This window comes from Danio rerio, chromosome 18 (genome assembly GCF_052040795.2).
Source record: "Danio rerio strain M-AB ecotype USA chromosome 18, GRCz13ab, whole genome shotgun sequence".
Lineage (NCBI taxonomy): Eukaryota > Metazoa > Chordata > Actinopteri > Cypriniformes > Danionidae > Danio > Danio rerio.
This window is the reverse complement of record NC_141038.1, coordinates 46,287,745-46,302,282: the sequence shown is the minus strand read 5'-3', so window position 1 is coordinate 46,302,282 and position 14,538 is coordinate 46,287,745. Positions and strand designations below refer to the sequence as shown.

At 38.0% G+C, this 14,538-nt stretch overlaps 1 protein-coding gene across 32 annotated transcripts in view; it reads right to left on the bottom strand.

Moving 5' to 3' along the window:
- nectin1b (nectin cell adhesion molecule 1b) overlaps window positions 1-14,538 on the bottom strand; it is a 527,810-nt gene that overhangs the window by 309,966 nt on the left and 203,306 nt on the right.

Sequence of the window (14,538 nt, the reverse complement as noted above, 5' to 3'; positions counted from 1 at the left end):
TTACCAGAATAAAGTGATCTGTCCAAGGCGTGATTTGGTGTCAGATCTGATCTTTACTGTACACAACATAAAGGAAATAGAGTACTAACCATTACATATGCACATTAGTAATTAATGTTCTGATATGCACTACCTGACCAAAGTCTTGCCGTCGATCCCAGTTGTAAGGGCAACAAATAACAACTTGATTCTAGTTGGTCATTTGGAAAAGTGGCAGAAGGTAGATTTTCCCAATGAATCAACGACATCCTAATCATCACAAGCACTGCAGAAGACCTACAGGAACCCAATTGGAGCCAAGATTGTTATAGAAATCAGTCAAGTTTAATGACGGAAAAATCATGGTTTGGGGTTACATTCAGTATGGGGGTGTGCAAGAGATCTGCAACATCAACAGCCTGACGTATCAAGACATTTGATAGTGCTTTTTCTCAAACTCCAGCCTCCACATCAAAGTTCTTGAGAGAAAAGAAGGTCAAGGTGCTCCAGGATTGGCCAGCCCAGTCACCAGGCAATAATGCTTTATTCGCCATTCCAGATGACTTTATTAATTAGTTATGAGTCTTTGCAGAGATGTATGAATGCAGTCACCCAAGCTCATGGGGAGTCATACACAATATTAATTTTCTCCACTGCAGCATGACTTTACATTCTATACTGGACAAGATTTTTGTCTAGGCAGTCAAACCTTACTGTCCTAATTAAATAATTAAATTAAAGCAAGATCTTTTTGTAAAAGAAGCGTAATCTAGAGGCCTTTGAGGCCTTCAGACACCAAATGATCAACTAGAAGTCAAGTTATTATTTGTTCTTCCTAAAACTTGAATTGGCGACAATACGTTTGTTTAGTAGTGAAAGGTTTTACTTTTTTTCATTTAGCTATTGTTTATTGGTTTTACAGTCTAGATACTGCATTTGTGACTTCTTATTCTTGTTAATAAGGTCAAGAATCTTGGTGTGACTCTGGAGTCAGATCTGAGTTTCAACAGTCATGTCAAAGCAGTCAGTAAATCAGCATACTATCATCTCAAAAATATTGCAAGAATCAGATGCTTTGTTTCTAGTGAAGATTTAGAGAAACGTGTTCATGCTTTTATCAGCAGCAGGGTGGATTACTGTAATGGACTCCTCACTGGTCTTCCTAAAAAGACAGTCAGACCATCCAGAATGCTGCAGCCAGAATTCTGACCAGAAGCAGGAAATCAGAGCACATCACACCTGTCCTCAGGTCTTTACACTGGCTGCCAGTTACATTCAGAATAGATTTTAAAGTATTATTACTGGTCTATAAATCACTAAATGGCCAAGGACCTCAATACATTACAGATATGCTCACTGAGTACAAACCTAACAGATCACTCAGATCTTTAGGATCATATAAACTAGAAGTTCCAAGAGTTCAGTCAAAGCAGGGTGAATCTGCCTTCAGCCACTATGCTCCTCGCTGCTGGAATCAGCTTCCAGAAATGATCAGATGTGCTCCAACATTAGGCACATTCAAATCAAGACTGAAAACACATCTGTTTAGCTGTGCCTTTACTGAATGAGCACTGTGCTGCGTCCGACAGATCGCACTATTATGTTTTTCGTTTTCTTTTTCATTCTTTTATTACCTATTTTAACTCATTTTAATTTGTTTTTATCTGTTTTTAATAATTTTTATTGTCTGCATTTTATGTTCCTAAACTTGTCTTTTTTATTCCTGTTTATGTAAAGCACTTTGAATTGCCACTGTGTATGAAATGTGCTATATAAATAAACTTGCCTTGCCTTGCCTTGCCTTAAGTCTAGGTTATATCTTAAACTCAGATTAGCTTCCCAAACTCTCTAGGTTCTTGTGACTAACAGTAGCACAACCCCCTGACGGGAGGACTATTTCGAAAAACAAAAAAAAAAGAGAACAGAGAGAGAGAGAGAACAGATAATCAATATTTGATGTGAGGTGCTGCTGAAATCCTCAAGCCCCCCTCCTGGGTCTCTCTGATGAAAGATTTTTAAGAAGATTTCTTAGAGGGAAGTCATGTTGAGAGATTCATCTATTTTTAACGATTTGTAGAAAAAAAAAAAAAAAAATGAAATGTCCATCAGACATCAAAGAGCATGGCTGATTATTGAGGTTTAAACGGGTCAGTATTGTGGAAACAGGACAGCTGGGCTGGTGGGCAGCTTTGGTCTCTCCCCCTCATCCGACAGAGCAGATTGATCCATTAACATGTCCGGTTGGGAATTCGCACTCCCACTAGAGGGGCTAGTGAGAGAGTCTGGACCACTCACAATTAACACTACATTAAATATGCGACCAGCAAGCGCCGTCATCTGTTATCTGGCACTACAGGAGACCATAAAAAATGTATAATTGGAAGATCGGTTGGATCTATTATATAGCTGAAGAAAGACTTCTTGGAATTTAAAGACTTTCTTAGAAACTAAAATATATTGATTTCATCATGTATTGATTTTATAATTCTGATCGCAAATGAGGACACTTTGACTCATTGCATTGAAAACAGTTGAGCGTTTTCTTTTTTCAGTCTAGGCAGCGCTAGAGATGTTTGTTAGCAATCATTAGCGCTTTTTTGCGAGCAATCATAATTTACATGAACGCTTGACTGATGCAAATCGTAAATTTAAAGTTTTTACCTCATTACCTCACGCATGCTGAGATCCCATCATCAGGCGATGATTTATCTTTCCAACTCCCCATTATCAGACACGTTTGCTCGTAAAGTAAACTAACCATGGCTGACAGCAAATTGAACATTTTTATAGTAACACGGGTAACTAAAAACTGTTGTGTTTGCAAAATGACGCCTGCAAACGACTAGGTTTCTGTCTAAGATCAATTCCATATTGACTACTGCAAGATAAATATAACCGAAATCTCCAAGATGACCATCATATCTATATTAAACATTACTTTTTTAGAGCACCTTTAAAAAGTGAGATAAGTTTGGGTCATGTGATACCGTTTGTAATATGTCATTATACACTCTCAGAAATAAAGGTACAAGAGCTGTCACTGGGGTGGTACCTTTTTAAAAGCTACACATTTGTACCTAAATCATTTCCATAATACCTTAAGAGTACATATTAGTACATAGAAAGTACAAAAGTGTACCTCTAAAAATGTTTAGCTACAAATATAAGCTTTTGAGGTACCAACATGGACTCTTAAAGTACAAATGTGTATCTTTTGAAAAAGGTACCACCCCAGTGACAGCTCTTGTACCTTTATTTCCGAGATTGTATGTGGTAGGCAAAATTATTGTTCTTGTTTTTCTACTATTAGCAAAAAGTTAATGTTCTGCAAAGACAGCCAAAAGGTTTGCTTTTGCATGATGATGCCTCTACACTGCTGGTCCCCAACCCCTGGGCTACGGACTTGTAGCAGTCCTAGGATCAATTGGTACCAGACCGCACAATAAATGATTAACTATTTCTGTCTTATTTATTATCTGAAATATCTTTTATTAAAATTGTTTATTTTTAAAATGTACCATATTCTCTCGCTTATATCTCAGCCATTTAAGTGCCAAAATTTAACCCACATGCTAGCAAAATGAGTAAGAAACAGACGTCTTTGGAAACTTTCTTTGCAAAGGTGAAAATTCTCTGTGAAGGACCCAAGAACTGCCAAGGAATGGATGCACAACCTATTTGTCAATAAATCAGGTGAATCCAGCGTGTTTGTGCAAGAAGATCGACTGCTGGAGACTGCAATGATGGCGGTCTTAAGGCTGACTAGGGGTCGTTCTCATATTGTGTCCTTTTCGCGCACAAGTTCGTTATTTCCAATGTAGGCGTGTAGCTTGTGCACAATATTGGAAACGGTGTGCGGAAGCTTGCACCTTGCACATTTCGGTAAACTAATTATCTTAGACAAACACTGCCTAGCTTTTTAATTTTATCCATACATTTAACTTGTAACCGAGTAGCAGCAATGTTTTGTCAGCTTGTCATGCAGTGAGAAAATGGTTAATGGTAGCCTAGCAGTCTATGTACACCCACCCCCCACCCCCGGCCGCAGTAAAATTGTCAAGCATTGCACGGTCTGCGTTAATAAAAATGTTGGGGACCGCTACTCTACACAATGAATATGACATTGTGATTTTTTTTTTTTTTTTTTTTGTCATTCCAAATATTGGAAAAAGTCTGGAGCATTTGTCAATGTTAATTAAAAATACTTGCCTTTTGCCAGCTTTTTTGTGCATAATTTTAAAAATATTTGTTAAAATCGTATTAACACAACAGTCTGTAAAGTCAGCTGTGTTAAAAAAGCTCAAACATTTAATGATTTTTAACAGTTATGTGTAGTTACTTTCAGAATCTGAAACATTTCTCATTCCCAAAATCTCTTACAGAACTGACAATTTTTTAAAACATATTTTTATAGAACCTGATGTTTTTAAAATTATTTGACAAACCTGAAAATACATAATTTGTAGACTCTGCACATGCATTAAAATGCACTTTTATTTGTTAAATAAATTGTTAGCTAATTAACATTAGCTTCGGTAATGATACACAGGAGATTTTGCTAAAAACAACAAACGACAGCATGAAATTGAATCATCATGTGCCACAACATGACAACTAAATCATGCACATATCAACATATAGATAACGCTTATTCTGTGTCAATCAATAACTAAGATCAATAACTGGAGGTTGCTGTGATTAGAGCTGCATGTTATGTGTTTTATGATAATGAAGATGGAATGTAGGCATATAAGTTATACAACAAAAACAGCAAAAAGAAGGACTGAATTACTGATGACAACTAGTAGTGCTAGATTGAACTGGGACTGAAAGAACATAGCATCATAGACATGTATAGGCATACAGTTGAAATCAGAATTACTAACCCCCTTTGAATTTTTCTTTTTTTTCTATTTTAAATATTTCCCAAATGATGTTTAACAGAGCAAGGAAATTTTCACAGTATTTACTATAGTATTGTTTTCTTCTGGAGAAAGTCTTATGTGTTTTATTTTAGCTAGAATAAAAGCAGTTTTGATTAAAAATAAATAAATAAATAAATAAATAAATAAATAAATAAATTATTAGCCCCTATTTTTTTGAACAAGAACAAACCATCATTATACAATAACAATAATTAACTACCCTAACCTGTCTGGTTAACCTATTTAACCTAGTTAAGCCTTTAAATGTCACTTTAAGCTGTATAGAAATATTAATATCAAATATTATTTACTGTCATCATGGCGAAGAAAAAATAAACTAGTTATTAAAAATGAGTTATTTAAACTAGTTTGTTAAGAAATGTGCTGGAAAAATCTTCTATCCATTAAACAGAAATTGGAGAAAAAATAAACAAGGGGTTTAATAATTCTGACTTCAACTGTATGTCTTGTAACGCTCAAAAATACTGTACTAATGTTTATTAAGGCATCTTTTCAACTAATAAGTGTCACTTAATCACTGAAGTTCCTATTGTGCTGGGTTAAACCTTACTCTGAAGTATAGCTAAAGTCGTAATAAATTCATGTGGTGCAGACAACTCAAAAAGCAAGTACTTCCACCAGCACTTCTAGGAACTCTGAAAAAGTTCCTCAGGAGTGAAGCACCTAAAGGGAACACTTTGTTCACTTGCGCAATTAATCAAGTACTGTTGCTTTTGCATCATAGTGGCTTCCCACCAAAAGAAGCCAGAAGAAATACAAAATGGCTACCATATTAAACAATGCAACATATAAATTATTTAGAACAGCTCAATCCTGGTCCTTGCAACCCATTACTCTGCACATTTTGTATGTACCACTTTATTAAATTTGACCATAAGTGCCCTGTGAAGTGGACATCACAGGGTATCCTGCCATGATTCCAGTTTAAAAGAAGCATGTTTTTAATTCAAAGGGTATTAAAGTGCACGAGACGTGACTTTTATGCAAATCTCATGATCTACCGGTGACCTACTCACACCTCCAGTTCTCCACGATGGACGTTCAGTGTTTCTAGCACCTAGAAAGCAGCTCTGCACAGGAACTTTGGCCAGAGGAGAAGTGGTCCTGCCCAACTGAGCCTGGTTTCTCTTGAGGTTGTTTTTCCTTCACTTTAATCAATTGGTGAAGTTTTGTCCCCTGCCACTGTGGCCACTGACTTGCCTGGTTGGGGACTTGTGGAACACTACTGTGTTGGACAGCAGTGAACACTATGCAAGGAATATGTAAATGGGAACCTCTTCTAATGTGCTGGTTATCAGGTTTGTTAAACAGAAAAGATATGTAAAATGTCCAGAGAGGTGGATTGTGAGGACTAAGTTTGAGAACTGCTGATTTAAAGCAACAGCATATAAAAGGAAAATGTAAAGAGGGAGATGTGTAAACCGTTCAGAGTTTCTGAGAAGAACTCCAAGAGTATGGGGCCTTACTATTTCCGTGACCAAGACCGCAATGGATCTTTCCAATGGCTCTTTGGGAGCGTTCCATTCTCCACACACAGCCCACGGAATGCTCACCACATCTCTTGTGCTCCTTCAGTCTCCAGTGCATGTGCTGCCCATCTGGGTAGAGGGACGTCGAATCCCCCCCCCTCCTCCAACTCTTCACCACACACCACAATTCAGAGCTTTTTCCCATATCCACACATACGCACACACTTTAGTCCAAAACACACCACGTCAAGATCCAAGATCCAGTTTTCGCTTTCTCAACAACAGTTCTGTAAACCTTCAATGTGACTTTTGTTCCAATCACGGAAACTTTCCAGAAATCTGTCAGATTATCTCAGCAAGTCTGGAGGTTGTTATTCCAGGTCGCACATCAAAGAGCGGATGAAACCCAATCCAAATGACACATCATCTATCATAATGCATGTCCTTTCCGTCAATAACCTTCCTTCTCCAACTAAACCCAGCAGTCTGCGGTGCGATGGGTGGAACGCGATATTCGGATGATATTTTTCTTCATTTAAAAACTCGCCAAATCGTTTTGTGGCCATTAAGCAAAGGATAGCACAGCAACATGGAGTCATTGTGGCGTTCTGATTGCATTTAAGCAGAACATTTCATTTTTGAATATCTAGATTTCTCAGAAGGGAACTGCAGAAGCGGGGTGCTGATTGCACAAATGAAGAGTTAAAAACCGAGGCATTTCTGGCGTTCAATTAAATGAAAAGTATCTGGCTACGAGATGAATACGAGGACCACAAAACCACAGGTTGAGGAGAGGGAGAATGTCTGAAAATGTCGAGGGGTGGAATGAGTTACAGCGTTCCCCACAAGACCTCAGAAGTCCAATGCTGTGCATTGACATGAAGGCCATGGGGTATAGAAACTCACCAACGGAGACTTAGGGGAAGAACGTTAGCATATGTGCGCTAGCATATAGCACAAGTCAGTGTGGTTGAGGCTAGTTCCTCATACTTCATTGCAAAAGCAGGCCTGAGGTAATTGCCCTGGTTGTGTGAAAGGAACAGGGTGGGTGGGCTCAAAAAAAGAGGGTCTTTGCTTGGAAAACGAGGAAATGATCTTGTGGGATCACACAGTGGAACTGCAAAATCAAAAGGATGTTGATGAGTAGATGCATTTCTCTTTTTTTCTTTTTAAAATGTACCCTGTAAAAAACGCTGGGTTCCACACAATGGATTTGTGTTAGGATGAAGGAATTAAGTCAGTTTATTAGTTTTTCCAAATTGAAGTAGATTGAACATAAAACAATTAGGTTGTTCTCAGGAACTGCATTGTTCCAGCTTGTTTTATGCAAGTAGTTTCAACAAATGAGTCCAAAGACATGCACTATAGGTGAATTGAGTAAGCTAAATTGTTTGTAGTGCATGTGTATATCATGGTCCTTCAGATTGGGGGTTGAGCTAACAACTCGCCTGATAAAAACTAGATGTTAGGAAACACCAATTTGGTTAGGCTAAATATCAATTTCCATATAAATGGGAGTAAGAGGGTAAGTTACTTACCATTTAGCCCTTCCTCTTACCCCTACCCCTTGATTTGCGCGTTCACATGAAGAGGTACAGTAGTTGTGTCCCAATTCTCTTTAGCTTTAAGGTGTAGGGCTAAGGGGAAGGACAAGATAGCCCTTGAAACTGAAAATTGTCAGGACTACACTCGAAACCAGGGGGTTTTCTAGAATACACCAGGGAAAATTTTCTATAATACACCATCTATAACGCCAGCATGGGTGCACACGGAGGTCAGCAGATGAACAAATGAGTAATTTTTGTCATTATTACGAATTTTTGCACCCATGAGTCGGTAACTCCTATTTTAGCTGCACTTCACTGGCTACCCATTAAATACAGAATTGATTTTAAAATTGTATTATTCGTTTACAAAGCCGGCCATAATCTTGCTCCTCAGTACTTTACAGACTTGCTCTTTCCATATACTCCCTCTCAATCACTGAGATCTTATGATCTCAATTTACTCACAATGCCTAGAACACACTGTCTGTTGCTGGTCCTAAACTGTGGAACACTCTACCAATTCACATTACACCCCAACCCCCCCATTTCTGTGCTTAAGTCTGTTTTAAAGAACTATCTATTTTGTCTTGCTTTAAAAACTCTATGATCACCATTTTATGACTTTTATTTGTAAATGCTTCTTTTATATTATGCTTTTGTATGCTATTGTATTTTTACAACAAACAATTATATGCTTTAATACAGGTGAGCTGCTAAGGGCCCACGGAGACATTATTAAGGGCGCACAAGCCAGTCCCACCCTCCACTCTTCACTTTTGTCCGTGCAAACCCCCCCAATTTAGACTTTAGAACCCCTATCACTATCATCCAACGCCCCTCCTCCAATAGTATCTGCATGCAGCCTTTATGGTGCAAGCTGAGACTGCATCACTCAGCTATGCAATGTCAGACACAATGCACTCAAATGGAGCTAGTGACGTCACTGTGACGGGTAGGGTTAGGGGTGGGGTTAGATGACCCCATTAAAAAGCATTGGATGCAGCCCAGATTGCACTGCACCAGGTCTGCAGCCAGACCCCTCTTCTCTCCTCACTGGTCTTTGCTTGTCAGAGGGCCCATGATGGCCAGCGGTGCCCCTTCTTTAATATTTTTTTACATTGATAACCACGTTCATGTTTTACCCAAGCTTAAAAAAAAATGTAAAATTAACAGCGCTAAATAAAACTATAATCCCTAATACTCACTCCTGTACAGCAGTCCTACAACATGCTTTCACATTTCACTCGATGGCACTCGAATACCCTGTCAGAAAAGTCTAGTTGCTGGGAATGACCTTTAGTCATTCGTCAGCGTCTGGTATAATGTTCATGTTGTTTCTGTGTGCTTATAGATTAATATGGCCATGGTGTAAATGCACACTACAGTGACGATCTTATTGCCACATTATATCATTATGATAACTGCCTTCAGTGATTTCTCGACGTCAGTTTTATACAAAGCATGAGATCACTATGACATATGATGACGTGTGCAGGTGTTGTAGTGCTGTCCCATTTCTTAGGGGTAAATTATGAAGCCCTTCCCCTTCACACTCCATTTCAAGGGCCAAGGGGAAGGAGAAGGGGTACAATAGAATTGGGATTGTGCACAAGTAAGTTTCAACAAACACCAAAGGTCATTTTTTTTTGAGTGTGGAATGCAGCCAAACAGCATTAAAATGAATCAGACGCCACCCTTCATTTAAAGTCTGGCTTATAATGTAGGGTTGTCTCTGAGGAAAACTAAAGAATCTTTCTATATAAAGGATGTGATATGAGTAAAATGATCTAACTAAGGATACTACGCATAATTACAGAGAGTTTCAACACAAACGCATTGATGGCACCTTTAACAGTTCCCTTCATTAATAGCCATCAAAGCTACACTATAATTACCTGCTGTTCTGAGGATGTTCTGAGGTTAAACTCCGAACCATGTCAGTGTGCAAACTGAATTCAAATCTCCCCAGAGGTCTACCGAGCCTTTCTTACGATGCGAGACAATCCCCTGTGAAAAGAGTCTGCTTTTTTCGCCTCATACCCTTTGATAAAGAAAGAATGGGCTAAATATATAAATAAGTCTGGCTGACATATCACAATAGTGTATTACTATTGATCAGAGACCCTGAAGCGAGCGAGAAAAGAGACTCAAAGGGAGATTCAACAACTCAATTAGCTTGGATTGAAATTACTGTCACTCACTGAACCCTGCAAGTGGAGGAGCGCCGCTCGGAAAAACTCAAAATCGGGCACGGTCTTGGCAAATCCGCAGCTTAAGGAAGCAACACAAACTTGCTAGCAGCAAAGGATTAAACTCATCATCGTTTCCTCTCATACAACAAACCGTATTCCGGTGGAAATGACTCACATGCCCCAGATGCTTCCAATGAAGCAACAAGTTGTATATTTGAATTTGTATAGCTCTTTTTTTTTTTTACTTTTTTGAATATAAAAGCGAATAATTTCAACCACTGCCAATGTACGGCACCCACCTGGAGAATCCAACAGCAGCCTGAGCCTGCCAATGCAATCAACACACATTTGCAATTCAGAAGGGAGAACATGGACAATTTACACAGTTTTTTTTTTCTCTTTTGGCTGTCGTTTATTTTTAAAATATGCAGTTTTTCATTAAAGGTGTGCAAATAAGTTTGGAGTATGCGCAGGGCAGGTTACGTCCAATTAATACACTTCTGCCATAATTTACTCCAATTATTCATGAAGACCACAAGAAATCATTGAAGTCAAAAATATAAGCACTTCTGTGTGAAAATAATTTTTATTCTAACACATAGAATATCAAAATTATTATTGTTTTTTGCACAAGTTTTTTTTTTTTTTTTGCCATGACGACAATATATTTGTATACAAATATACATATACAAATATACAACTGGCTCAAAGTTGCAACATTAGAGAGACAATATGGACCAGGTAAATTGAAAAGAGAAATGATTTATTAACAAAATTTATAATTAACAAAAGTATTTAAAGCAATCAAAGTCAGTATAAGTGAAAGTCAGTAGTGAAAAAGCATGTGTATGGAAGTGTACTGAGCTCATGATCCAAACACAAACTAAAATAAATCAACAATGCCAAGCAGAGATGTCCGGCTAATCGAGCTCCTCTCTCCAGACAGAATGCCGGACTCCTTACAAACACCACACAATGGGTCTCAGGTGGGATGACCCACCCACCAATCTGCAATCATCATGCAGGCTCTGAAAATCACAAAATACACATACAAACAGGTCCCACATGGGACCTAACAATATATATATATATTCATTTTCTTTTCAGCTTGATCCGTTTATTAAACTGGGGTCACCATAGCGGGATGAACCACCAACTTCTCCGGTATATGTTTTACACAGCGGATGTCCTTCCAGGTGCAACCCATCACTGGAATTCACCCGTACACACTCAATCACACAAATACATTACGGCCAGTTTTAGCTTACCCAATTCCCCTGTACCGCATGTCTTTGGACAGTGGGGGTTACTGGAGCACCCAGAGGAAACCCACCCCAACACAGAGAGAACATGCAAACTGCACAGAAATGCCAACTGACTTAGCCTAAAGCTGACACCAGCGACCTTTTGGCTGTGAGGCGATCATGCTATCCACTGCACCACCATGTCACCCATATTAGAGCTGCACGATTTTTAAAAAATCTGACATTATGATATTTTATTTTTCTCCGATAAATATAGCAATATAAATACAGTTTCAGAATATGGGTTGAATAGCTCTATTTGATGCTTTTATTGGGAATCAAAGTATTCGGGTACAGAAATTAAATAATCACAAAGCAGTAAATAAATAAATAAATAAATAAAAATCTGATATTTGGACTAGAAACAAACAAACAAACAGAAATAATAAATAAAAATATATATACTTTTTTTTTGTTTCTAGTCCAAATATCAAAAAAAAAAATAATAATAATTCTTTAACCAAGTAAAAATATTGTTTAGTTTTCACCATAAGAAGAAATAAGAGAAAATTAAGAGATTTTTTTGCTTGTTTTAAAGAAATTATCTGCCAGTGGAATTCATGAAATAAACCAGACAAAAATTCTAGGTAAGAAATATCTTTGGATAAATCTAAATACAGTGATTAAATACAATTCCGTAGCTCCTGGTCAACTATAATTCAGACTAGACATTAGACATTAGATATCTTTGCGATGTGACTTTTGCGGATGCGTATATTGATACTGAAACGATATATTGTGAGGCCCTATATATATATATATATATATATATATATATATATATATATATATATATATATATATATATATATATATATATGGGTCTCTGTGTGTGTGTGTTTATACAAAGGGGGTTAATATTGTTGCGCTTATTTATTTATTTATTTTGAAGTATAAAAAAAATTACAATATAAATTTCCAGGCAAACTAAAAGAAATAAAACTTGTAAAAGAAATTGTAAAAAATGTCCTTGATTCATTAAACATCACTTTCTACATTTTTGAAAAACAAAAAAAAAATACACTTTTCTGAGGATGGCTAATGATTTTTCCTTCAACTTCAAGAGGTTTAAAATGTACATAACTTACAATATAATCAATTAAATTAATTAGCATACACTGTGAGACATCTGATCTAATGGTCATTGCATAACCACATTTTAAAACCTTTTTTTTTTTTTGTAAGAAAACATGTCAAGGTAAAATGAGTTTCAACTTAAAAAAAAAATAAATAAAAAAATAAATAAGTAAGACCGTACTAGTATGTCTAGGTGTTTTTTAAAATGCATTAGTGTTACGCGAACATAAGAAACACATCTGGTGTCTGGTGAACATGACCCAAAATCCACATAATTATAGAGGGCTCTCTTAAGACCGACTAGTCTTGTCAATTCATAAAAATGCATACTTTTGCACCAGTAACAGAGTTGTTTGTACTCTAGCAAAGGTACATTCCTAGAAATAGATACCCATTTTCCTGTTTCACAATTCTGTCTACCCTATGCGTAGCCTCACCCTTCCCCTCCCTCCATCTCTCCACCACTGTCATGCTTTGAAAGGATTGACGGGCTCTCAGACAGAGCTGATTAAAAGCTTTAAGGTCAGAGAAGTGGGACAGCTATTGAGCGAACACCTGTCTGGCCATACACACACCGCCAAACCAACGCGTCACTGAGTGTGATCTTCATCACAGCATGATCAGAGATTGGAATAAAGCAGACCTGCTGCCCCTGAATCCACACACACATCCTCATAGGTGACCGCCCTACCCGTCTTGACCAAAACACCATCATTAATTGGCAAACAGGGTGCTGGAAGCTATTTTGGTCAACTTGCCCTAGTTGATATGTCAACATAACTCATAATGATTGACTGAGGCAGAACGTCACTACAAAATTTAGTCCCAACTAAATTTCAACATCTTGGTTGTGTACCCCTACGTACTCATAACATCTTCATTCCCTCTTTTGAGGAATGAGGGTTCCATTAAATTGATTGACTAGGCAATTCGCTAGTCAATAAATTCAACATAACTCATATTGATCAATTGAGGGGGAACACCTAGAATACGTATATAACTCTCGTTATAGGGAAGAAACAAAGATGGGTCCCACTTTATATTAAGTGGCCTTAACTAATATGTACTTACATAGGAACTAATAGTTTGTGACAATGTACTTATTGTGTAAATACATGCGTTTACTGTGTACTTATGCTTGATTAAATACCTGTATGTAATTAAATCTGTAATTAACTTTTGTAATTACATTTGTAAATACACTGTTGACCATCCCTTACACCTTAACCTACTCTTAAACCTACCCATGCCACCAAACCTGTCCATCACTCAACCTCTATCCTAAAGGCTGATTTATACTTCTGCGTCAAACGCCAGCGTATGCTACGGCGCTGATGCATAGCCCTTCGTCGTGGCCGTCGCCGTCACTGACGTGCACCTCTCAAAAATTGTAACTACATGTCACAACGACGCGTAGCGCAAGCTCTGTGATTGGACGGCTTGGTAGCGCTGACGAGTCTGGGCGGGACCGAGAGCCGCGCGAATGGCGCGAGCGATTGTTTACAAGTGTGAAGTCCCGTGAAGGAGCTCCGGATGGAAAGTTTTGTTTTGTGTTTACCTCATAGTTAAAGTTGTTGCTCGTCCACCGGTTCCTGCCTCAAAATGAGCGAGTTTGAGTCACTTGTACAACCAGGAAGTGTTCAGGAAAAGCAAAAAAACAGCGAAGAAACTCGACACAGAGGAACATTTACACCTCACTGCCAACTAGCGTTTCGGAAGTGTTAATGCAGACCAACAGAGACAGCGCGCAGAAGTATAAATGCACAGCTGCGCGCGTTGCCTGCGCCGTGAAGCAGAAGTATAAACCAGGCTTAACTCAAAAGCACCACAAGTGTTCTCAAATACATTATAAACACAGTAAGTACATTGTATTTATTTTTGATGTAAGTACATAGTAGTTAACGACACTTAATATAAAGTGGGACCCAAAGACGTTACGTCTAATTGATTGACTAGGGCAGGGGTGGCCAACCCTGTTCCTGGAGAGCCACCTTCCTGCAGATTTCAGTTGCAACCCAAATAAA